At 44.4% G+C, this 26,983-nt stretch overlaps 1 protein-coding gene and 1 pseudogene across 1 annotated transcript in view; one reads left to right on the top strand and one right to left on the bottom strand.

The window, feature by feature from the left end:
• LOC132867784 (histone H3-like) overlaps positions 1–26,983 on the bottom strand; it is a 1,068,851-nt gene that overhangs the window by 236,362 nt on the left and 805,506 nt on the right. The window lies entirely within an intron of this gene.
• On the top strand, positions 362–26,983 carry LOC132868057 (zinc finger BED domain-containing protein 5-like; annotated as a pseudogene).

Below are 26,983 nucleotides of genomic sequence, written 5' to 3'. Positions count from 1 at the left end.
AAACAGAGTCTTGTGATATGTTGTGATATAAACAGAGTCTTGTGATATGTCGATTGTGGACCTGTAGTAGTTTGAAATGATGTTTGCCTTCATGCCGAACTTCTTCAGCCTCCTCAGGAAGCACAGCCGCTGGCGAGCTTTCCTGACCACAGTGTGGAACTTGAAGATGCTGACCCTTTCAACCTCATCCTCTTTGATGTAGATGGCCTAGTGTGTCCTCCCTTGCTGTCTCCTGTAGTCCACTATCATCTCCTTAGTTTTCCTGACTTTGAGAGAGAGGTTGTTGTTCTGGCACCAGCTGGCTAACGCCTTCACTTCCTCTCTGCATGCCGTCTCATCGTTGTCCGTAAGGAGGCCCGAGATGGTTGTTTCGTCAGCAATCTTGATGATGATGCTGGCGCTGTATTTAGCAGTGCAGTCGTGGGAGAACAAGGAGTACATGAGGGGACTGAGCACACAGCCCAGTGGCGCACCTGTGTTCAGGATAAGCGAGTAGGAAGTGTGGCTACTAATTATCACCATCTAGGGTCTGCCTGTCAGAAAGTCAAAGATCCATCTGCAAATGGTCATCTGCTCATGAAATCGTTAAATATTTCATGATTGCATTTTCTCTGCGCATCCCAAGGCAGTTTTACTTATTAAGTGCAAATTTGCAGCTAAATGCTTTCAAGATCTTGCAACCTGATTTGATTTTGGTTGCTGGTCACAGCCCATGGTCAGACTGTGAGCTGAGCTTTGTCAGAGATAGCTTTCATAAAACAGGTTTCAGTGGCCTTTTTGAAGGACGCTTTAGCTTCAGAAAATGCTAAATGTAACTCAAAGAATGTTGAACCTTGGTCCTATCTACTGAGCTGTGCAGGCTCTAAGATGAGCTATATTGAACCAGAGGATATGTATTTTCTTTTAGAACATGAAGAATTTTGTCCATCAGCTCACTTTGAAAATGTTACCAGAATTTTGTCCATCAGGTCACTTGGAAAATGTTACCATTGGAAACAGTTGGTGCATTATGAAATGCAAAATACGATAAAGGAGACTCCAAATGCTTGAGCAACTGAAATCCTATAATCAGGCAAGAATGGGACAACATTTCTCTTTCAAAACTACAACACTTGGTCTCCTCAGTTCCCAAACATTTACAGAGTTTTGTTAAAACAAGAGGTGATGCAGCACAGTGGTAGACATGCCCCTGTTCCAACTTTTTGAAATGTGTTCCTGGCATCAAATTCAAAATTAGCATATCTTTTTCAAACAACAATAAAATTTCTCAGTTTCAACATTTTATATGTTTTCTCCACATATCACCTCCACACCACTCTGAAAGCTGCTCAGAATGTAGTGATTCATTTTTTGATAGCAACAGCTCTGACAGTATTTCCAGCTGCAAGCCCGAAAGTATTGGAATAGTAAGGACAATACTGTTTGTTTGTTTTTTTTGTCATACACTGAAGACATTTGTGTTTGATGTCAAAAGTGGGTGCCACAGTGGTGTAGTGGTTAGCACTATCATGTTGCAGCAAGAAGGTTCTGGGCTTGAACCCACTGGCTGAGGGGGGCCTTTCAGTGTGGAGTTTGCATGTTCTCCCCGTGCCTGTGCGGGTTTCCTCTGGGTGCTCTGGTTTCCCCCACAGTTCAAAGACATGTGGTTAGGTTATTATGGGGTAGCCATGGCCTGAGGTTAGGCTGAAGTGTCCTTGAGCAAGGGTACCTAAACCCACAACTGCTCCCTCGGTGCTGTGGCATACCTGCCCACTGCTCTGGTTATGTGTGTGTGCTCATCGCTCACGTGGGTGTGTGGTCAGTGCTCCAGATGCATTAAATGCAGAGTTTAAATTCCACTGTGTGCTTAAGAATTACATGTGACAAATAAAGGCTTCTTGGCTTGCCTTCTATATGTGATAGGTCAGAATTTCAGCTTTTATTTCTTGATATTTGCACCTATATATGTTAACAGAATGGTGTTGGGATTTTTGCACAGTCAAATGCAGGGACTTTCAGGTCAAGTCAAGTCAAGTCAAGTTTATTTGTATAGCGCTTTTAACAATGAACATTGTCGCAAAGCAGCTTCATAGAATTTAACGACTTAAAACATGAGCTAATTTCATCCCGAATCTATCCCAAATGAGCAAGCCTGTGGCGACAGTGGCAAGGAAAAACTCCCTCAGATGACATGAGGAAGAAACCTCGAGAGGAACCAGACTCAAAAGGGAACCCATCCTTATTTGGGCAACAACAGACAACATGACTATAACATTAACAGTTTTAACATGAAGTCAGTTTCGTTGATGTTATAAACTCTTCATTGATGGAAACTTGAGTGCAAAACTGTTCATGACAACTGCAGTCCTAAAGTTAGCAAGTCAACTGTAGTCCTCAGCCATAAAAGCATTACTGTAAGTGTCCAGAGAATCCTCCAAGTGTGACTTTCAACTGTCCACATGGGGCCATCCTCCACAGGAACGATGCGATGGGACTCCAACCAGACACAGGGCACCAGGATGGATCAGGCAAGTCCAAGGAGCAGAAGAGTTCGGCATCTTGATCCCAGGACCGACATGTAACTCAGATGGAAAGATCGGGGGGGGGGGAAGCGAGAGAAAATGCAGGTTGTTAGGTATGCCCAATATCACCTGAATAAGTAGGAACAGTATCCATATTGCACTGAGTACAAGCAGGGACTCCGGCAAAAACTAACTATGACAGCATAACTAAAAGGGGAGAGCCGGAAGGTAACACAGGCATGAGGGAGCCCCGGGACATAAAACAGCCAGCCACTACATCATCAACAGACTCGAGTGAGCAAGTGAGTGGGGGACTGACAGCATCCATACATCCCAGTTTACTGAAGACTCTATGTCTGAGGACCCTCCAGATCTACACCTTTACCTCATAAACACAATTAACAAAAGGCTTGACTAAACAGATATGTTTTCAGCCGAGACTTAAATGCTGAGACTGTGTCTGATTCCCGAACACTACTTGGAAGGCTGTTCCATAATGGTGGGGCTTTGTAAGAAAAGGCTCTGCCCCCTGATGCAACCTTCACTATACGAGGAACCAGCAGATAGCCTGCACCCTTTGATCTAAGTAGGCATGGCGGGTTATAGAGGAGCAGAAGTTCACTCAGGTACTGTGGCGCGAAACTATTCAGTGCTTTAAAGGTCAATAGTAGTATTTTATAATCGATACGAAATTTGATTGGGAGCCAATGCAGGGTGGATAAGACAGGGGTGATGTGGTCATATTTTCTAGTTCTAGTAAGGACTCTTGCTGCTGCATTTTGAACTAACTGGAGCTTGTTTATGCACTTATTGGAACATCCAGACAGTAAGGCATTATAATAATCCAACCTGGAGGTAACAAAAGCATGAACTAGTTTTTTTCTGTGTCATGGAGTGACATTAAATTTCTTATCTTAGCAATATTTCTGAGATGAAAGAAAGCTATCCAGGTAATGTTATCAATGTAATTTTCAAATGAAAGACTGGGGTCAATAATCACTCCGAGGTCTTTTACTGCTGCACGTGAAGAAACAGAAAGGCCATCCAGAGTTACTGTGTAATCAGAAAGCTTACTTCTAGCTGCATGTGGTCCAAGTACAAGTGCTTCAGAGTTAAGCAGAAGGAAGTTAATAAGCATCCAGTGTCTAATGTCCTTCACTCAATTCTATGAAGCTGGTGTCTCTCATCAGGTTTTGCAGAACCACACAACTGTGTGTCATCAGCATAACAGTGGAAAATAATACAGTGTTTACGAATAATATCACCCAGAGGGAACATATATAAAGAAAAAAGCAGTGGATCCAAGACAGAACCTTGTGGAACACCAAACTTTACCTCAGTATGTCTAGAAAAAGCACCATTTACATCAACATACTGATAGCGATCAGTTAAATTAGAGCTGAGCCAGGAGAGGGCCGTTCCCTTAACTCCCACAACATTTTCTAGTCTATCCAGAAGAATGGAATGATCAATGGTATCAAATGCTGCACTAAGGTCACGCAACACAAGCAGCGAGACACAGCACTGATCAGACGCCAACAGTAGGTCGTTTACTACTTTAACCAGAGCTGTCTCTGTGCTATGATGAGGTCTAAATCCTGACTGATACATTTCATGGATGTTATTCCTATGTAAATATGAGCATAACTGCTGTGCCACAGCTTTTTCAAGGATCTTGGAGATAAAGGGGAGTTTTGATACTGGACAGCTGACAGGGATCAAGGTCAGGTTTTTTAATCAATAACTGCTTTTTTAAAGGATTTGGGTACATAGCCAATCCTAAGAGAAGAATTTATTATTTTTAGAAGTGGTTCAATTACTTCGTGTATTATCTTTTTGAATAGACATGTAGGTAAGGTATCTAGTACACAAGTTGAGGCTTTTAGATAGATAGATAGATAGATAGATAGATAGATAGATAGATAGATAGATAGATAGATAGATAGATAGATAGATAGATAGATAGATAGATAATGCCCTTTATTGTCACTAGTCACATGTACCAGCAAAATTAGCCATCAACCTGTCCGTACATATACAACATACAATTGACATAGGGTAGACAGGACAGGAAGACAGGGATAAAGGTAAAAAGGAAACACAACATAAGGAGAGATAAGGGAAAAAAAAGAACACCCCCCGCTATGCTCCTGTCAGGAGTACAGTGTGGGAACATTTAAAAAAACCTTTGCATAAGCACAACTACAACACAGGTACACTTTAAACACGGGACTTGAGGGGGGGAATCCGGGGGGAGGTAATCCAGCGCAAGCAAGCAGCCGTCCACTCCTGCAGCCATGAAGGCGCTGGTCACGCACCCGCTTGTCACACTGGGGGTAAAAATGGTGACCGCGGAGAGTTAGAGAGGAATGCGAGGAATGAGAGTGTCTCTCAGCATTGACCTTCAGGGGGAAATGTTTTCTCAGCAATGGCCTAAAACAAGGCCGGTTCTGTCTCATGGCGCCGAATGTCAATAAGATGAATTGCTTGGTCTTTCCAGACGCAGTCTTTGCACGTCCTCACCACTCATCCATATCTGTCCATTCCGTCCATTCTATTCAAATTGATCTCCAAAAAACGTATTCCTTGCAAAGCTGAAAGCTGCTCCGAGATAACAACCATTTTGTGGTTAAAGTTTTGAATGTGGGCGGCACGGTGGTGTAGTGGTTAGCGCTGTCACCTCACAGCAAGAAGGTCTGGGTTCGAGCCCCGTGGCCGGCGAGGGCCTTTCTGTGTGGAGTTTGCATGTTCTCCCCGTGTCCGCGTGGGTTTCCTCCGGGTGCTCCGGTTTCCCCCACAGTCCAAAGACATGCAGGTTAGGTTAACTGGTGGCTCTAAATTGACCGTAGATGTGAATGTGAGTGTGAATGGTTGTCTGTGTCTATGTGTCAGCCCTGTGATGACCTGGCGACTTGTCCAGGGTGTACCCTGCCTTTCGCCCATAGTCAGCTTGGATAGGCTCCAGCTTGCCTGCGACCCTGTAGAACAGGATAAAGCAGCTACAGATAATGAGATGAGTTTTGAATGTCCACAGTCCAAGTGCCAACAGCTTTGCCCACCACTCCAATCATATCGGGCAGCTTTGTGGGGCTTTGAACAGCTGTCACCGTTGTCTGATTTCCTTGATATACTAGGGCAATGCCTAATCCAATGAGCAAAAGTCCTGTAATCATGGTTCCGAATAGGTAGATATCTTCAATGTCCTCCACAGAAAGAATCGCCAGGCACACGACCCGCCACCACTCCCACGTGTCCATCGTGTAACCAGCCGCAAACGTTCCGGCAGGACAAATGGGTTACCCCGAACCCAAACTTCTCGTCGAGAAAACTGTGTCAATTTCGTTAGGAGACCAGTTTATCAATTCCATGCTTTTTAGTTTAGAAAGTAATGCAAGGAAGAGTCTCTTCAAAAAGTACAGCAGACGAGACAAGACACAGAGCACAAGCAGGGAAAAAAAGGAGGGAGAGGGAGAGCAGAATGCGACCGCCTTCCGTGGAAGCATGGAGAAAAAAAATGATGCGGAGATTAATGAAAGTATGATGCGGAGATTAATGAAAGTAATTCAATTTCTCTAAGGGGAGTAAAACATTCTAATTGCTGATCTGACACAGTTCTATCAGTTAACTACAGGGTCACTTACATTGTCTGACCTTAAATTAGTAGTTTGAGTCTTTTGTTGGGTATTCTCAATTTTGTCATTAAAGAAATTCATGAAGTCGTTGCTACTACATACTACAGGTATGCACGTGTCTACTGGTATTTAGTTTTCAGGCTCATCAGAGATGAGAACCCCCTCTCACATACAGTGGTGCTTGAAAGTTTGTGAACCCTTTAGAATTTTCTATATTTCTGTATAAATATGACCTAAAACATCATCAGATTTTCACACAAGTCCTAAAAGTAGATAAAGAGAACCCAGTTAAACAAATGAGACAAAAATATTATACTTGGTCATTTATTTATTGAGGAAAATGATCCAATATTACATATCTGTGAGTGGTAAAAGTATGTGAACCTCTAGGATTAGCAGTTAATTTGAAGGTGAAATTAGAGTCAGGTGTTTTCAATCAATGGGATGACAATCAGGTGTGAGTGGGCACCCTGTTTTATTTAAAGAACAGGGATCTATCAAAGTCTGATCTTCACAACACATGTTTGTGGAAGTGTATCATAGCACAAACAAAGGAGATTTCTGAGGACCTCAGAAAAAGCGTTGTTGATGCTCATCAGGCTGGAAAAGGTTACAAAACCATCTCTAAAGAATTTGGACTCCACCAATCCACAGTCAGGCAGATTGTGTACAAATGGAGGAAATACAAGACCATTGTTACCCTCCCCAGGAGTGGTCGACCAACAAAGATCACTCCAAGAGCAAGGTGTGTAATATTTGGCGAGGTCACAAAGGACCCCAGGGTAACTTCTAAGCAACTGAAGGCCTCTCTCACATTGGCTAATGTTCATGAGTCCACCATCAGGAGAATACTGAACAACAATCGTGTGCATGGCAGGGTTGCAAGGAGAAAGCCACTGCTCTCCAAAAAGAACATTGCTGCTTGTCAGCACTTTGCTAAAGATAATGGGGACAAGCCAGAAGGCTATTGGAAAAATGTTTTGTGGATGGATGAGACCAAAATAGAACATTTTGGTTTAAATGAGAAGCATTATGTTTGGAGAAAGGAAAACCCTGCATTCCAGTATAAGAACCTTATCTCATCTGTGAAACATGGTGGTGGTAGTATCATGGGTTGGGCCTGTTTTGCTGCACCTGGGCCAGGACGGCTTGCCATCATTGATGGAACAATGAATTCTGAATTATACCAGCGAATTCTAAAGGAAAATGTCAGGACATCTGTCCATGAACTGAATCTGGAGAGAAGGTGGGTCATGCAGCAAGACAATGACCCAAAGCACACAAGTCGTTCTACCAAAGAATGGTTAAAGAAGAATAAAGTTAATGTTTTGGAATGGCCAAGTCAAAGTCCTGACCTTAATCCAATGGAAATGCTGTGGAAGGACCTGAAGTGAACAGTTCATGTGAGGAAACCCACCAACATCCCAGAGTTGAAGCTGTTCTGTACGGAGGAATGGGCTAAAATTCCTCCAAGCTGGTGTGCAGGACTGATCAACAGTTGCCGGAAATGTTTAGTTGCAGTTATTGCTGCACAAGGGGGTCACACCAGATACTGAAAGCAAAGGTTGACATACTTTTGCCACTGACAGATATCTAATATTGGATCATTTTCCTCAATAAATAAATGACCAAATATAATACTTTTGTCTCATTTGTTTAACTGGGTTCTCTTTATCTACTTTTAGGACTTGTGTGAAAATCTGATGATGTTTTAGGTCATATTTATGCAGAAATATAGGAAATTCTAAAGGGTTAACAACCTTTCAAGCACCACTGTAAATACGTAGTTGCGAAGGGTATTAATTTTTTGACAGCACGTGTTGCCAGTTCAGGGTACTCTGTGTGCAATCCTATCCAGAAATCTGTAAGAGGCTTGTGGTTGAAATCAATTTTCATGGATCCTGTTGATGCTAAGTCAATGAGGTTCTCTTGTTCACATACCAGCAGGGCGGCAGGGACAGTAGAAAAGGGATGTCGAATCCAACTGTCCGACTTGTCACTGTCGGGGAAGTACCTGCGCAGCTCAGCAGCCAGCTCGCTGAGATGTGTTGTGATGTCGTGCTTGATGCCATCTGTCAGACTGAGGTGATTTTCACACAGAAAATCATGCAAGAACAGAAAGGCCTCTGTCTTGTTTTTGCCCACGCAGTCTATCCAGAGCTTCAATTTCTGGATCATTGCCTCAATTTTATCTCGCACATGAAAGATGGTTGCGGAGAGCCCCTGTAATCCAAGATTAAGTTAATTCAGCCGAGAAAAAATGTCACCGAGATAAGCTAGTCGTGAAAGAAACTCTCCATTATGCAAATTGCCAGACAGGTGAAATGTCTGGTCAACAAAAACATTTTAAGTTCATCTCTTAATTCAAAGACGCGTGTCAATACTTTCCCCCTTGATAACCAGCGCACTTCCATGTGCAGTAGAAGAGATGTATGGTCGCTGCCCATTTCATTGCAGAGTGCAGTAAATATGCGAGAGTTCTGAGGCCTGGCTTTAACAAAGTTCACAATTTTTACAGTTGTGTCCAAAACATTCATCAAATTTACAGGCATGCCCTTGGCAGCCAGAGCCTCTCTGTGGATGCTGCAGTGCACCCAAGTGGTGTCGGGAGCAACTGCTTGGACGTGCGTGACCACTCCACTGTGCCTCCCTGTCATGGCCCTTGTGCCATCTGTGCAGATGCCCACACATTTAGTCCAAAAAAGTCCATTCGATGTCACAAAGGTGTCCAGCATACGGAAGATGTCTTCCCCGTTGGTCTTGTTTTGAGTGGTTTACAGAACAGCATGTCCTCCTTAACTGACCCTTCATGGATATAACGGACATATACCAGGAGCTGTGCCAGGCTGACCACGTCCATTGACTCATCCATCTGTAGTGAATAAAATTCACTGGCTCGTATGCGAAGCAGTAACTGTTTTAAAACGTCCCCAGCCATGGTACTGATATGCCGAGAAACGGTGTTGTTTGATGAAGGCATGGACCGTGTGACACTTTTTGCCTTTTCCCCCAACATTACCCCAACTGCGTCTGTGGCAGAAGGTAGAAAAAACTCCTCCACAATATTGTGGGGCTTGCCAGTCCGGGCTACTCGGTAGCTCACCATATAAGACGCCTCTAACCCTTTCTTGTTTATTGTGTCTGGTTTTCTTATGCTGCTCTTACTGGTAGAAAGCCCACGTAATTCCCTTTTGAAAACCTCCCGTGGTTTATTTTTCAAGTGAGGGTGATTCATCTCCAGATGTCTGCGCAAGAGTGACGGTTTCATTGAGTTGTGAGATAACACTTTTGCGCATACAATGCACTGTGGCTGAATAGACGAGACAGTACCGATACAAGTGAACCCCAACGAAATGTAGTTCTCATCATATTTGCATCTTTTTTCTGATGTCATCCTTTCTGCATCCATATGCTTGCTCATGTCAGGGGGCTCATCATACTCACAGTTACTGTCAGCGGCACAAGCCATGCTAGTAGCTTGATGAGCAACAGTATCTCTACTGCTGCTAGCACCCTGATCCACGGTAGAGAAATCTGGGCTGCTGTCACCGACAGGGGCATCCCCGAAAGTAGGCCTAGGCGTCTCTGTGGAGGGGGGGGTTACTCTTTTCAGCCATTTGTCCATGTTCATTCTTCTTTATTAGCAGCAACGTTTCATTGCCATAGCAGCGAAGTGACATGTAACTAAACTGACTGAAGTTTCATGTTGGTCACCTCGCAACAACTGTTTCAGTTGAAGGGAGAATCCTCGAGCCTAACTTTGTGTGCATGCGTAGTAAAGTGCTGGGACTGATTGGCAGGTTGCTTATTTGTTGTATTACGTTGCCTGCATTCGTTGCTCATCTCATCTCATCTCATCTCATTATCTCTAGCCGCTTTATCCTGTTCTACAGGGTCGCAGGCAAGCTGGAACCTATCCCAGCTGACTACGGGTGAAAGGCGGGGTACACCCTGGACAAGTCGCCAGGTCATCACAGGGCTGACATGTAGACACAGACAACCATTCACACCTACGGTCAATTTAGAGTCACCAGTTAACCTAACCTGTATGTCTTTGGACTGTGGGGGAAACCGGAGCACCCGGAGGAAGCCCACGCGGACACGGGGAGAACATGCAAACTCCGCACAGAAAGGCCCTCGTCGGCCATGGGGCTCGAACCCGGACCTTCTTGCTGTGAGGCGACAGTGCTAACCACTACACCACCGTGCCGCCCCACATTCGTTGCTATTTGCATAATTTTTTTTCTTCCCACGTGCCCCCTACAATCACGTTGCGTATGTACCACAGTTTGGGAACCGATAAACTAGTGCATAGCACAAAGTGGGTGGAATTTTAAAAAAAAACTCCTTTAAGGTACATGAAGCCAAGCTGACTGCATCTGTTTGAACTGCTGCTCATGTAGCATAACACACCTGCTGTCTACCTACTTCCATATGTATGAGCTCACAGACATTTGACAAGTGTTACTTGTGATTGACATCCCTCCCTTCCTGATTTGTGTTTTGACATCAATCCCCAGATGACAGGGTGAATGCTTTTCTATTGCACCAATTAGGAGCCCCTGCCCAAGCAGATTTGTCAAAATCTTGTTGATGTCTACAAAGTGTCTGTCCCAGGTGATATTTCATCAACTAGTAGGTATGCTGTATGTATATTTATTACCATGTAGGTGTAAGTTTAGGGTACGATGGTGTGGTGGTTAGTACTGTTGCCTCACAGCACAATGGTTCTGGGTTCAAGCCCAGTAGCTGGTGGGAGGGGTCTTTCTGGGTGGAGTTTGCATGTTCTCTCTGTGTGGGTCTTCTGTAGGTGTTCTAGTTTCCTCCAAAGACATGCAATTAGGTTAACTGGCTACTCTAAATTGTGCATGAGTGTGTAGAAAGGAACTGGCCACCCAACTGCTGCAATTCTGGCCAAGCCAACAAAACATGGCTTGGCTGAAGCCTGGATCAGGTTCAGCAGTTGACTTCAGAAAACCCAAAATAAACTCGAACCTGTGCACCAAATTATGGGTTTGTTTGTTTTTTTCTGTTAAAGATGTTAGATCATCATTGTACCACAGAAGAAATCCTTGAAAGGCCAATATTGCCATCACATTTATGTCCATGAGGAGTGTACAACACCTGGCAAAAATTATGAAATCACCAGAATTTGAGGATGTTCATCCAGCTTTTTTATTATTTTTTTAGCAAATAAATAATAGATAGGGCAAAACCAATTTTTAACAGCTGAACTTTCTGGCTTCATAGGACATAACTCATCTCATCTCATTATCTCTAGCTGCTTTATCCTGTTCTACAGGGTTGCAGGCAAGCTGGAGCCTATCCCAGCTGACTACGGGCAAAAGGCAGGGTACACCCTGGACAAGTCACCAGGTCATCACAGGGCTGACACATAGATACAGACAACCATTCACACTCACGGTCAATTTAGAGTCACCAGTTAACCTAACCTGCATGTCTTTGGACTGTGGGGGAAACCAGAGCACCCGGAGGAAACCCACGTGGGCAACATGCAAACTCTGCACAGAAAGGCCCTCGCCAGCCATGGGGCTCGAACCTGGACCTTCTTGCTGTGAGGCAACAGCACTAACCACTACACCACCGTGCCGCCCAGGACATAACTCAATTATTAAATTATTTTAATTAATGGCATTTTTCTCCAGATAAAGTAGAGGGAAAAATTATGGAATTATTCAATGTTGAGGGGAGAAAAAAATCTGCACCAGAATTGACCACAGACTCCACTTCCCATGAATATCTACAGCGTACTACAGTGGCAGATAAAGTTTCCAACTACTACTACTTGGTTTTACAGCAGCTGGCATCCACAATGTTGGAGTACTGCCAGCTACATATTTTTTTCTATATCCTTATCACCTCATTTTCAAGCAGTCTTTTGAGGCCAGTTGTTCTTATAAAAATGTAAATAACCATTCCCTCCCCTTAGCTGTGTCTCCATATTTTAATATACTTTTAATACTGTCCTCTACCTGGCCTATTTTCTGTAGCTCTGTCATCATTTCTTGCCTCTCATACCTACATTTTTTGCATGATGTAAGGATATACTCCACTGTCTCAGCTTCATAGCACTGATCACAGAAACCCATGGGATGTTTTCCCATGATGTTAAGTGTACTGTTTAAGCAGGCTGAGAATTGGACACAGCAGTCTTTTTATTTTTTTTGCTGCCCTTTCTGGTTTGAGCCCCTACTTCTCAACATACCTACTTTGTTTTGGATTGAGTGCAAATGTCTCCCTTTTGTTTAATTATCCCATAACTGTTGACACTGTTGGTTTACCTTTCTCCACACTGTGCTTTTCTGCTCTGATTTTGATAATTTGATGCTAACTCCAACAGTTTCTTTTATGACTGCTTCTTTTGCTAGTTTGTCCACTCTCTCATTCCCCTGGATGCCCGAATGTGCTGGGACCCAAATGAATGTGATATTTTCCCCTTAATTAACCATTCTTGAATGGTAAACAAGATGTCATAAAGCAAATCTTGACGATTTCTGGTTGAACCTGTCAGCCTGAAAGTGCTGACATGGAATCACTACATATTAATATGTTTCTGCATTCTACCTGATCAGTCCATTCTAATGCCAACAGTATGGCAAATCATTCCACTGTAAATACACTCCATCAGAAGTTCTCTTACTCATTTCTACCTGGTAACTGGGCAAAGCACCTGCAGAACCTGTTGCATCTGTTTGCAAATTCTTTGATCCCTCTGTAAAAATCTGAATACTGTCTCCTATCTATCTATATCCATTACTGCTTATCCTGTTCAGGGTCATTGGCAAGCTGGAGCCTATCCCAGCTGACTATGGGCGAGAGACAGGGTTACACCCTGGACAAGTTACCAGATCATTGCAGGGTTGACACATAGATACAAAACAACCATTCACACCTATGGTCAATTTAGAGCCACCAATTAGCCTAAACTGCATGTCTCTGGACTGTGGGAGAAACCAGAGCACCCAGAGGAAACTCATGCAGGCACGGGCAGAACATGCAAACTCCACACAGAAAGGCCCTCATCTGCTGCTAGGCTCAAACCCAGAACCCTCTTGCTGTGAGGCAACAGTGCAACCACTACACCACTATGCCCCTCTCTCTCAATTAGATTGGCACTTATTAGTGAGCTTAGTTCTCAATAATTCCAGATCCACACATGGGTTTTCTCACAACCAGACAGGTCTAACAGGCCACACCACAGTTGAGCAAGACTCTGTGTCTATTACATCTAATCTTGCCTACTAAATCTTTAGCTATTTGCTCTCCTGTCCAGCCAAAGCTCTCTTTTGAGACAACGGGACAAGTTGTTAGGTATACCCAATGTCACCTAATGATTAAAGAACAGTATACATTTTGCACAGAGTGCAAGCAGGGACTCCGGCAAGACTAACTATGACAGCATAACTAAAAGGGAGAGCCAGAAGGTAACACAGTCACGAGGGAGCCCGGGGACATACATAGGAGCAGCCAGCCACTACACCATCAACAAACCCAAGTGAATGAGTGAAAGTGGAGAGGGGTAACAGCATCCATACATCCCAGTTTACCAAAACACTATGCCTAAGAACCCTCCAGATCTATTCCTTTAGCTAATAAAAGCTATTTGCAAAAGTCTTGACTAAAAAGATACATTTTCAGCCTAAACTTAAACACTGAGACTGTGTCTGAGTCCTGAACACTACTTGGAAGGCTGTTCCATAACTGTGGGGCTTTGTAAGAAAAGGCTCTGCAAGAAAAGGTGCTTGATGTAGTCATTTGATTTTAGTCCCTTGATGTAGCCTTCACTATATGAGGTACTAGCAGTTAAACTGATATGACATCTTTCTTTGTGATTTTTTGCACTGCTCTTTTTAAATTTATGTAGTTCACTTCAGTTTCTGTCTCCTTTATAAACATCCATGGGCGTCGCCACCATTGAATTTCACGTTTCATAATTCTTCGTTTGGACCCCCCCACACACATTTCATCTCATCTCATTATCTCTAGCCGCTTTATCCTTCTACAGGGTCACAGGCAAGCTGGAGCCTATCCCAGCTGACTATGGGCGAAAGGCGGGGTACACCCTGGACAAGTCGCCAGGTCATCACAGGGCTGACACATAGACACAGACAACCATTCACACTCACACCTATGGTCAATTTAGAGTCACCAGTTAACCTAACCTGCATGTCTTTGGACTGTGGGGGAAACCGGAGCACCTGGAGGGAACCCACATGGACATGGGGAGAACATGCAAACTCCACACAGAAAGGCCCTCGCCGGCCCCGGGGCTCGAACCCAGGACCTTCTTGCTGTGAGGTGACAGCGCTAACCACTACACCACCGTGCCGCCACACACACATTTAACATAAAATATTAGTTCACCCAGTGCTGTTTCTATTGCTTCATGAAAGAATCCATTCCACTTGATTGATAAAAGAATACACATACCACTGAAAATCCACTCCGGGTTTTCCGGGCGTTACCTACAACAACTCCCCACATGCAAGTGAAGTGAATCTCAGTGCAAGCAAAGACAGTTTGGTGCAGCTGCTCAAAAGTGGAGGAGGTAACATCAGCACCATTGCCACCTCACAATGTCTAGCTTTTGCTAAAACCTTATTCTTTTGTTATATGCCCTCAAAATTAACTCTAGGCCATGTTAAATTAATGTTCAACTAAACAATGAAATAAGCTTAGCCTAATGGGGTATTCTTGGTTGATGATGAATTGTTTGCAATATTTGCTCCCTCCCCAGACACAATGGATATAAGGAAATTCTTTATAAAGAAGCTGAAAGTAAGTCAAAATTTCCCCACAGGACAGGGGTTTTTTTTGTCCCAATGGAAATGTTAATGCAGTTAGCTGGCTAGTCAATGTTAGATGTATCAGCTAGCTTAATGTTAGCTATTATTTAATTCAAACCCAGTAGGCCTACCTTATTGTAATGCCAAGAATGAGGTCAAGTCTGCTCTGATGATATTTATTGATTCCCTGTTGTGATCTGAAGAACTTGTTTTGTCTGGTCTTTGCCAGTTTTCTGGAAAGTAACATGGGAAATCAGTGTATGAGGAAGTAATAGTAGAAAAGAAAGCAATGGAGAGAGATGGATGTTATTCCAGGTGGATTGTGAAGGAAAGGGGGATAAAAGTTATGAAATGGTAGAAATTGTGGTGGCACCAATGTAAGAAGGAGTTCTATCTATAAATCTATTTGTTATACTAATCTGTAAATGTTTAGTACCACCATTGCATGTAGGTTGACAAAACTGCACTTGTTCATTGTGTGAAGTTATCTTTTATGTGTCATTGCTTGACACAGTGTAATTTTGTGTTATGAAGTTTGCATGATGCCATGTCATGCCTGTTCATTGTGTGAAATTATGAATATTCTTATTTTTAAACATACAGTTGAGTGTCACTATTGCTTGGCACAGTGGCATGTTGTGTTATGTCTAAAACTAAATAAAAAACGAAAAACAATAAAAAGTAAAATGCACCCATAAAGTCATTGTTGGTGATAAATTGTATCACATTCATCTCATTATCTTAGACATAGCAGTGGGTTTAAAAACAGGCTGATGAATATATGGACTAGTTGAATGAGGACTTATTGCTGAGTCTCTAAAATAGTCATTGAATTAAGTGACTTGTGAGTAAAATTAGGTGTTTAACAACCTGTTAAAAATACACCAGAATGCAGGAAATGGCATCTAATTAATTAAAAATGTTCTGGGGGAGGACCCCCAGATGGGGCGGCACGGTGGTGTAGTGGTTAGCACTGTCGCCTCACAGCAAGAAGGTCCGGGTTCGAGCCCCATGGCCAGCAAGGGCCTTTCTGTGTGGAGTTTGCATGTTCTCCCCATGTCCGTGTGGGTTTCCTCCGGGTGCTCCGGTTTCCCCCACAGTCCAAAGACATGCAGGTTAGGTTAACTGGTGACTCTAAATTGACCATAGGTGTGAATGTGAATGGTTATCTGTGTCTATGTGTCAGCCCTGTGATGACCTGGCGACTTGTCCAGGGTGTACCCCACCTTTCGCCCGTAGTCAGCTGGGATAGGCTCCAGCTTGCCTGCGACCCTGTAGAACAGGATAAAGCGGCTTGAGATGATGAGCTGAGGACCCCCAGATGGGCAGCACAGTGGTGTAGTGGTTAGTGCTGTCACCTCACAACAAGACGGTCCAGGTTCGAGCCCCGTGGCCGGCGAGGGCCTTTCTGTGTGACGTTTGCATGTTCTTCTCGTGTCTGCATGGGTTTCCTCCGGGTGCTCCGATTTCCCCCACAGTCCAAAGACATGCAGGTTAGGTTAACTGGTGACTCTAAAGTGAGTGTGAATGGTTGTCTGTGTCTATGTGTCAGCCCTGTGATGACCTGGCGACTTGTCCAGGGTGTACCCCGCCTTTCGCCTGTAGTCAGCTGGGATAGGCTCCAGCTTGCCTGCAACCCTGTAGAACAGGATAAAGTGGCTAGAGATAATGAGATGAGATGAGGACCCCCAGACCCCCTGCCAGTGTGTCCCCCCCACATTAAAAATGCTTCTGATGCCCCTGTAAACACCCATAATGTCTCAGGAAACTGAGGCATGTGTCAATTGACTATTAAATAATCACTAGTAAAATTGATCAGTTTCATAAAAAATATATCATTTTTCACTTGCACATCTCTCCTTTAGGACAATAAAAACATTTCTAAGCGACATATTTCAGTATTCAAAATCCCAGGACATCCCATCCCATCTATGATCATATAAATGTGTCTTCCAAGTTTCTCACTCTCCCTCCCACACAGGCAACAGGGTGTCACAGCTCGCTCTCTCATATATTCCTGGTTGTCTGAAAGACACAGGTTAATACAGCGTCTTGCAAAAAGTATTCATCCCCCTTGGTGTTTGTCCCATTTTGTCACATTACAAGATGGAATTGAAATGGACTTTTGGGGGATAAACACCATTTGATTTACACAACATGTGTACAACTTCTCATCTCATCTCATTATCTCTAGCCGCTTTATCCTTCTACAGGGTCGCAGGCAAGCTGGAGCCTATCCCAGCTGACTATGGGCGAAAGGCAGGGTACACCCTGGACAAGTCGCCAGGTCATCACAGGGCTGACACATAGACACAGACAACCATTCACACTCACATTCACACCTACGGTCAATTTAGAGTCACCAGTTAACCTAACCTGCATGTCTTTGGACTGTGGGGGAAACCGGAGCACCCGGAGGAAACCCACGCGGACACGGGGAGAACATGCAAACTCCACACAGAAAGGCCCTCGCCGGCCCCGGGGCTCGAACCCAGGACCTTCTTGCTGTGAGGCGACAGCGCTAACCACTACACCACCGTGCCGCCCTGTGTACAACTTGAAAGGTGAAAATTGTTTTATTGTGACACAAACAATAATTAAAGATGAAAAAACAGAAATCTGGGAGTGTGCTAGGTATTCATCCCCAAACTCAATAATTTTGTAGAACCACCTTTTGTTGCAATTACAGCTGCAACTCTCTTGGGGTAGGTCTCTCTATTAGCTTAGCACATCTAGCCACTGGGATTTTTGCCCATTCCTCAAGGCAAAACTGCTCCAACTCCTTCAAGTTCGATGGATTGTGTTGGTGTACAGCAATCTTCAAGTTATGCCACAGATTCTCAATTGGATTGAGGTCTGGGCTTTGATTAGGTCATTCCAAGACATTTAAATGTTCCCCTTTAAACCACTCCAGTGTAGCTTTTGCAGTATGCAGTAGGTTGAGGATCATTGTCCTGCTGGAATGTGAACCTTCATCCCAGTCTCAAACCTCTGGCTGACTCAAACCGGTTTTCCTCCAGAATTACCCTGTATTTAGTGCTATCCATCTTTCCTTCAGTCCTCACCAGCTTTATTGTCCCTGCAGATGAAAAATATCCCCATAGCATGATGCTGCCACATCCATGATTCACTGTAGGAATAGTGTTCTCAGGGTGTTGGGTTTAGCACCACACATGGCATTTCCCCATGATGGCCAAAAAGCTCAATTTTAGTCTCCTTTGACTTCACATGGAATCTTCTTCCATGTGTTTGGGGAGTCTGCCACATGCTGTTGGGCAAACTTGAAATGTGTTTTCTTGAGCAATGACTTTTCTGGCCACCCTTCCATAAAGCCCCACTCTGCGGAGTGTATGGTTTAAAAGTGGTCCTATGGCCAGGTACTCCCATCTCTGCTGTGGATCTTTGCAGCTCCTTGTGTTATCTTTGGTGTTTTTTTTTCCCCCATCTCTGATTAATGCTCTCCTTGCTTGGCCTGTGAGTTTTGGTGGGTGGCCTTCTCTTGTCAGGTTTGTCGTGGTGACCCATTCTTTCCATTTTGCTATAATAATTTAATGCTGCTCGCTAGGATATTCAAAGTTTGGGATTTTTTTTTTAAATAACCCAACTCTGATCCACAACTTCACAACTTTGTCTTGGACCTGTTCAGAGTGCTCCTTCTCCCCCCATATTGCTGCTTTCAGGAGTCAGGGTCCTTTCAGAACAGGTTGATTTATACAGACATTGGCGTGAGGAGTCGCAGCGGCCCGAGGCTCTACCGTTCACAGCTGTTTTTTAAGTATACTCACTCAGAACTTATTGAAATACAAAAACACTGTTCGGACTTTGTTCCAAAGGATATAAAATCCTTCCCAAAATGGATTATTCATCCACGGAAATGTCTGGAATTAATCTGAGCTACAGTGGGACCCAGACCAGGGAGACACAGATGGAGAAAGTGAGGCAACAGGGCAGGCTGCTGAGCGAGGCTGCACCGTGCTCCACACCGACCGGCTGTTCCAAGCTTACTCCTCATCAACGCTCGCTTTCTTGTCAACAAAATGGATGACTTGAGACTCTGATTTGTGAATAACTGATGGGACAGCTGTACAGGTAGTCGTCGACTTACGACTGCGTTTGGTTATGACTGACCGGTCGTAAACTGATCTGGTCATAAGTCGGCCTATGTTAAATGAACGTAAGTATATTGTGATGTGTAATGATATTGTAATCATCTTAAAGTCTTATTTTATCAACATTTTCTTATTTCACTACCTTGGCTCATTATTTGGTTTAAGTCAAACACTGCATACTACACTGCATACAGTACAATTCGTTTAATATGTGCAAAACAAAAAATAGGAAATACAGGTGTGAAAAATAGAAAACATTTTAGTTTGAAACATACCAAAATACAAATGTAAAACAAAGCAAAATACAAAATTTAGTGACCGCTGGCATCACTGGTGCTTGGCTGTGGGTCGTCTACATCATCGTCAGCTGTTGCAGCGCTTGGGCTGGCGGGAGCATTTGCTCGTTTCATAAACCAGGAGCTGGGGTGGAAACTGTATGACGGAGTGCGTGAGGGAGCGCGAGAGAGACTGTGCATGTGCCTGGAGCTGGGGCAGAAATTGTATGATGGAGTGCGCGAGGGAGTGCGAGAGAGACTGCGCATGTGCCTGGAGCTGGGGCAGAAACTGTTGTACACGGCAAGAGGAGCTGCCGGGAGCTGGGGCAGAAACTGTCATACGCTCAGCTAGCTCAGCTGGGAAACACTTTATGACCAGATGGTCGTAAAGTCGATCGGTCGTAAGTCGCATAGGTTGTAAGTCGATGACTACCTGTATAACAATTTCCGAGACATGGCTGCATGGAAACATCCTAGATGCAGCTGTGGAACTACAGGGGCACAGCGTCTACAGAGCAAACCATACATCAGAGGCCGGGAAGAAAAAAGGAGGTGTGTGTGTGTTGTTTTTATGTGAGAGACAATTTTTGCACTGATGTCACTGTTATGGAAAGACATTGTTGTATGGACTTAGAGTTTCTGGCGCTAAAATGCAGACCATTCCACCTCAGCCATGAGCACAGTGCATTGTTTTTGCTGTATACATTCACCCATGAGCTAATGCAAAGTTAGCCATGATCAGGCTGCAAGAGGTGATCAGTAAACAACAAAACAGACTACCAGACAGTTTCATCATCGTGGCGGAGGATTTTAATCACACAAACCTGAAGTCTGTGTTACACAAATTCTACAAAAACATCCACATGGGGACACGGAATGGAAAAACACTGGATCAGGTTTACACCAACTTCAAAGGTGCTTACAAAGTCCACCCAGCCCCCCACCTTGGACAATCAGACCACTTGGCTTTGTTTTTAACACCTTCTTATCAACCTCTCATCAGCAAAACAAAGAGCCAGGTCAGGACAGTTCAGATCTGGTCTGAGGAGACTGAGGCCAAGTTTACATTAGACCGTATCTGTCTCATTTTCTTCACGGATGCACTGTCCGTTCACATTAAAACGCCAGGAAACGGGAATCCGCCAGGGCCCACGTATTCAACCCAGTTCGTGTCTGGTCCGGTGCTGTGTAAACATTGAGGATACGCGGATACGCTGTGCTGAGCTCTAGCTGACATCGTCATTGGACAATGTCACTGTGACATCCACCTTCCTGATTCGCTGGCGTTGGTCATGTGACACGACTGCTGAAAAACGGCGCGGACTTCCGCCTTGTATCACCTTTCATTAAAGAGTATAAAAGTATGAAAATACTGCAAATACTGATGCAAATTCTGCCCATTGTGTAGTTATGATTGTCTTTAGGCTTGCCATCCTTCCACTTGCAAGTGGTAAGTGACTTGCACATGCCCGATATGCACTGGGATCGCACACACAGTGGCTCAGTCCCGAATCACTGCTCGTGCGCTTCACTCGCGCGCTCTGTGAGCTGCGCAGGGCCAGAGTGCACACCCTCCAGAGGGCACTCCCTGTTCAGGGCGGAGTGATTTGGAGCGCAGGATGCCTGCAGAGCCGAGCCGCTGAGGAGAAATTTACACATTACACATTTACACATTTCAACTTACTAATCAACGTCTAATTAGTCATGTGATTAGCATATCCGTGTATTGGCGTTGCTGTGTGCATGCGAATCGTGTATTGGCGTTGCTGTGTGCATGCTAATCGTTTTTAAAAATGTTAATCTGATGATCCGCTGATACGGTCTAATGTAAACCCCACCTGAGGCAGCACTGTAAGACTGTTTTGAGGATACAAGGTGGGAGATCTTTGATCAGGAAGACACAGAACAATATGCTTCCATAGTAATTGACTATATCAGGTTCTGTGTTTAGACTTCCACCAAAAACATCAGAGTGCCCCAAAACCAAAAGCCCTGGTTCAACAGCACTGTTTATAGTCTTCTGAAAGCTAGGAATGCAGCGCTGTGATCAGGTGACCGGGAGACCTACAGGAGATCCAGAGCAGATCTGAGAAGGGGGATCACTGCTGCCAAAGACAAATATAAAATGCAAATTGAACAGCATTTCAAAAAGACAACATGCCCACAGCATGTGGCAAGGGATCAGAACAATTACTAAATACAAACAGAACCCCTGCCCACCCTCTGCAGTTGACCCCCCCTCCCTGATCAGCTGAACACTACCTTCTCCCATTTTGACAGCAACACTACCAACATGAATGAGCCATCCCCAGCATCCCTCACCTACAGTCAACGTCTTTCACACACCTCCAGCCCCCCTCAGAAAGAGAGATATCCAATGGTATTGCACCAGTACCAGGTTAAGTGGGCTCTGCTCAAAACCAATGGCAGAAAGGCGACTGGTCCAGATGGGGTCCCAGGACATGCTCTAAAAGCATGTGCACACCAACTGGTGGCTGTTTTCACTGACATATTCAACAAGTCACTGAAGGAGGTCATAGTCCCCTCCTGCTTTAAAGCTACAACCATCATTCCTGTCCCAAAGCGCTCAGCAGTCACTTGCTTGAACAATTATTGGCCTGTTGCACTAACACTGATAATCATGAAATGCTTTAAAACGGTGGTTCTCAACCGGTGGGGCCTGCCCCCCTGGGGGGGGCATGGACACACTCCTGGGAGGGGCGCGAGTAGGCTAGGATGAGGAGAAAAAATCAGGAAAAAAAATAATTTAAAAAATCACGAAAATTCCCATGTCGAAAATGCAAGTGGTTGGACGACTATAACACAGAAACAAATCAACCACACAGTTTCATTTCAAATTTACCAATACAGGGGGTAGTATTTTGAGCCTGTGATGCGATGTCCCATAACTGCTAGGCTAGCCTACTATATAAGGGTCTGCACACGCGTTGAGCTTCATTCACTCTAGTCTAGTCTTTTGCCAAGTTCGCTTGTGCCAGCTCTCACTAGTCTATCTGTTATCAGTGTTGATATTGATCTACTTTAGGCCTTTACTTCAAACCCAAACAGTCTTTTTAAAGACTAATATCACAAAAAGTCTTTTTAAAGACTATCCCAATCTCAGCCCTAGCTATTTTTTAACTGCTAAGCATGCACTTAGCTAATAGGGTAAGCCTCTGCCTTTTTCACCATGTTGCAACACATACGACACACACGACTAAGACAATCACTCACTCACTCACTCACTCACTCAGGACTACAATCTTAAGTCTTCAAATAAAATTGGTATTGCCTGCAAAATTGTTAAACACTTGCATTAAAGAACGTGCATAAGTCCCGTCTGATTAGTCCCCGATACTTGTCTCTTAACATAGCCACACATCCAAATTATAATTAACAAAAATGGAGAGATTTCTAGTGAGGACCAACAAGGCAACCGATGCACCACCAGCTGCAAAAAAGCTTTGAAGGTACGATGAAGCATACCTGCAGTTTGGATTTACAGTCACGGCTGATCTGAGACCTCAGTGTGTCGTGTGTGCCGAGGTGCTAGCAAACAACAGCATGAAGCCCTGCAAACTTAAAAGGCACCTCGAAACAAAACATGCTGCTATTAAAGATAAACCGGCAGAATATTTTAAAAGAAAGCTTGATGGCCTCCATCAGCAACAGGCAGCCATTTCAGTGCACAGCACTGTGTCTAAACAGTGTTTGGAGGCATCGTATGTAGTGGCCAAAAGAATAGCTAAACTGGGTAAACCGCATACAATTGCCGAGACTAATTTTGCTGGCCACACAAGACGTGCAGAATAATGATAGGAGATAGTGCAGCAGCCAAACATGGTGCAGTACCACTGTCCAATGACACAGTCACTAGGAGGATTTCAGACATGTCTAATGACATCAGAGAGCAACTCATAGAGTTCATAAAACAGAGTCCTTACTACGCGCTGCAGCTGGACGAATCCACTGATATTGCTGGGCAGGCACAGCTCCTCGCCTATGTCAGGTATCTGCGTGACAAGGCAATTGAGGAGGATGTCCTGTTTTGCCAGCCTCTTCAGTCGCACACTACAGGAAAAGCCATCTTCGATGTCCTTGATATTTTTATCCATGAAAATGGTTTGGCTTGGGACCGATGCGTTGCACTATGCACGGATGGTGCATGGGCAATGACAGGCCGCAAGCGTGGCCTAGTTGCTCGTGTTCAGCAAGTAGCTCCACTTGTGAAATGGACACATTGTATGGTCCATCGCGAAGCATTAGCTGCTAAAAAAAAAATGCCGGTTCTCTTTGACTCCGTGCTGAACCAATCCGTGAAAATGACAAATCTAATCAAATCACGGCCACTAAACTCTCGCTTGTTTGGGGTCCTCTGCCAGGAGATGGGGTCAGGGCACAAACAGCTGCTTCTGCACACTGAAGTTCGCTGGCTCTCCAGGGGGCGGGTGTTGCAGCGGTTGTATGAGCTGCGAGAGGAGGTGAAGTGTTTTTTGACAGAAATCAAATCAGATCTGGTGAAGCATCTGGATGACACTATGTGGCTTGCGTCTCTGTCCTATTTGGTTGATATATTTGCCTGTTTGAATGGCCTCAACCTGTCTCTGCAAGGCCGCAAAACTCATATTTTGCTCCTCGCAGACAGAGTGGACGCCTTCACACAAAAAATTTACCTTTGGCATGGCCGCATCAGTCAAGGGAACTGCGACATGTTCCCCAGCCTTGCAGACTTTATCACTGATGCAGACACGTCACATGATTTCTCCTCTCTATTTCAATCAGCGTCTGAGCACCTGTCTGCAATGAGAAAAGAATTTGCGACGTACTTTAAAGAGGATTATCACTCTTTTGCATGGGTTCAAGATCCATTTGTGTGCACAGCAAACGAGCTGTCAATTGATATGCAGGAACAGCTTATTGAGCTGAAGAGTGACAGTAGGCTGAAGGAACTTTTTACCTCCTGCCCTCTTTCGTCATTCTGGGCAGCATTGATACAGGAATACCCTCAACTCTGTGATGTCGCCTTGAAGATTTTCCTCCGTTTCGCATCCACATATTTGTGTGAGGCAGGATTCTCAAAAATGACTGCACTCAAAACGAAATACCGCAATCATGCACAAATTGAGGATGATTTGAGGCTATGTTTATCAGACATTGCACCAAGAATTGAGGATCTTTGCAAGGCAAAGCAGGCTCAGGTCTCACATTAACATCACCTACCTGCAAGCTTCTGTAAAACATGCAGATGATATGCCTATTATTAGGCCTAGTAATAATAACAATAATAAAGCATAAATTCATATCAGAGGTCTAGTGCCAATTCCCAGTTATAGCAATAGCCTAGTAATGATAATAGGCCTACTGATAATAATAATAATAATAATAATAATAATAATTACAGCAAAACAATGATAAGAGGCCTACCACTACTCATAATAGTAATAATAATAATGCCTGCAAGCTCATATTAGAAGTCTGATGCTACTTCCAGTTATAACAATAGCCTAGTAATGATGATAGGCCTACCTACCACTACTGATAATAATAATAATAATAATAATAATAATAGTGCGGGCCTAAAAATAATAGTCTGTCTATCTATCTATCTATCTATGCAAGGTGGTGTAGTGGGGGTGGGGCCAGTAAGGGGGGGTGGTGCTGGGAGGAGGGGGGACCCCCCCAACTGCAATGAACCAGCTTTGGGGGGGGGCCCAGCTTGAAAAAGGTTGAGAACCCCTGCTTTAAAAGATTGCTGATGAACTACATTAAAGCCTCTGTCCCTGCTGGCCTGGACCAGTACCAGTTTGCCTACAAAACCAACAGGTGCACTGAGGACACCATCGCCCTCATGCTCCACACTGTACTGACTCACCTGGAGAGCCCTGACACCTACATGATGATACTCTTCATTGACTTCAGCTCGGCCTTCAACATTGTCAATCCGAGCAAGCTGGTCAACAAGCTGCTGTCTCTGGGCCTGGACCACCACCTCTGTAGCTGGATTAAGGACTTCCTCTCCAACAGACCACAGCATATGAGACTTGGAGACCTCATCTCATCCACCACCATCTTAAACACTGGCACCCCCCAAGGCTGTGTTCGTAGTCCACTCCTTTACTCACTCTTCACACAGGACTGTTCTCCCATTCATAACTCAAACCAAATATACAAGTTTGCAGATGGCACACCTGCGGTGGGGTTGATAACCAACAGCGATGAGGCAGCCTACAGAGAAGAAGTTCAGGCCATCACATCTTCGTGTCAGAACATTGGCTTGCTCCTCAACACCAACAAAACAAAGAAGCTTGTCATTGACTTCAGAAAACGACTGGATAAAACAAATGCCAGCCTGGTGATCTCTGGAGAGGAGGTGGAACAGGTGGGGAGCTTCAAGTACCTCAGTGTTCACCTCTCAGAGGACCTGACATGGGGAGTTAACACCAGAGAGGTGGTGAAGAAGGCCCAGCACAGACTCTTCTTCCTGCGATCCCTGAGGAAAACTGGGCTCTCACCAACTGGGCTCCTCACCAACTTCTACCAGTGCACCATACAAAGTGTTCTGAGCTGTGGATGCATAGTGTGGTTCTCCAGCTGCACCTCAGAGGAGAGAAAAGATCTGCAGTAGATCATCAGGACTGCATCTAAAATCATTGGTACCCCTCTCCAATACCTGGAACAGATCTACTCTGCCAGGCTGAGAAACAGAGCCACAAAGATTAGGACTGGCTGCACTCACCCCGGCCAATGTCCTTTTGACACCCTTCCCTCTGGAAGGCTTAGGGTCATAAAGTCACAAACAGCAAGACAACAAAATAGCTTCTTCCCCAGAGCTGTAAAAGCTCTGCTGGAGGCCTGATCTGGACTTGGACTCACACTCTGCACCTTACTGTGTTTGGCTGCATTAAATAATTACATACTACAATTTATACTATTGCTTACATGCCATTATGCTGCTTTAAAAGGTTATGTGTACATACAGTGGTGCTTGAAGGTTTCTGAACCCTTTATAATTTTCTATATTTCTGCATAAATATGACCTAAAACTTCATCAGATTTTCACACAAGTCCTAAAAGTAAATCGAGAACCCAGTTAAACAAATGAGACAAAAATATTATACTTGGTCATTTATTTATTGAGGAAAATCTCATCTCATTATCTCTAGCTGCTTTATCCTGTTCTACAGGGTCGCAGGCAAGCTGGAGCCTATCCCAGCTGACTACGGGCAAAAGGCAGGGTACCCTGGACAAGTCGCCAGGTCATCACAGGGCTGACACATAGACACAGATAACCATTCACGCTCACATTCAATTTAGAGTCACCAGTTAACCTAACCTGCATGTCTTTGGACTGTGGGGGAAACCAGAGCACCCAGAGGAAACCCACGCAGACAACATGCAAACTCCACACAGAAAGGCCCTCACCGGCCACGGGGCTCGAACCCAGACCTTCTTGCTGTGAGGCGACAGTGCTAACCACAACACCACCATGCCGCTATTGAGAAAAATGATCTTTAAAAAAAAGATGGCGCCACAAGAGTGGCAGCTAGTTACAGTAGCTCAGAGCGTGTTTGTGTTTTGGTATATTTTTGCACTTTTTTCGTGTTTCTTTCTGCACTAGTCTCAGTCAGAAGTGTGCACCTAGGGATGTACTACTCGTGA

Source organism: Neoarius graeffei, chromosome 19 (assembly GCF_027579695.1).
Source record: "Neoarius graeffei isolate fNeoGra1 chromosome 19, fNeoGra1.pri, whole genome shotgun sequence".
Classification (NCBI taxonomy): Eukaryota; Metazoa; Chordata; class Actinopteri; order Siluriformes; family Ariidae; genus Neoarius; species Neoarius graeffei.
Note: the sequence above shows the minus strand (reverse complement) of the source record. Positions and strands in the feature narration are given on the sequence as shown.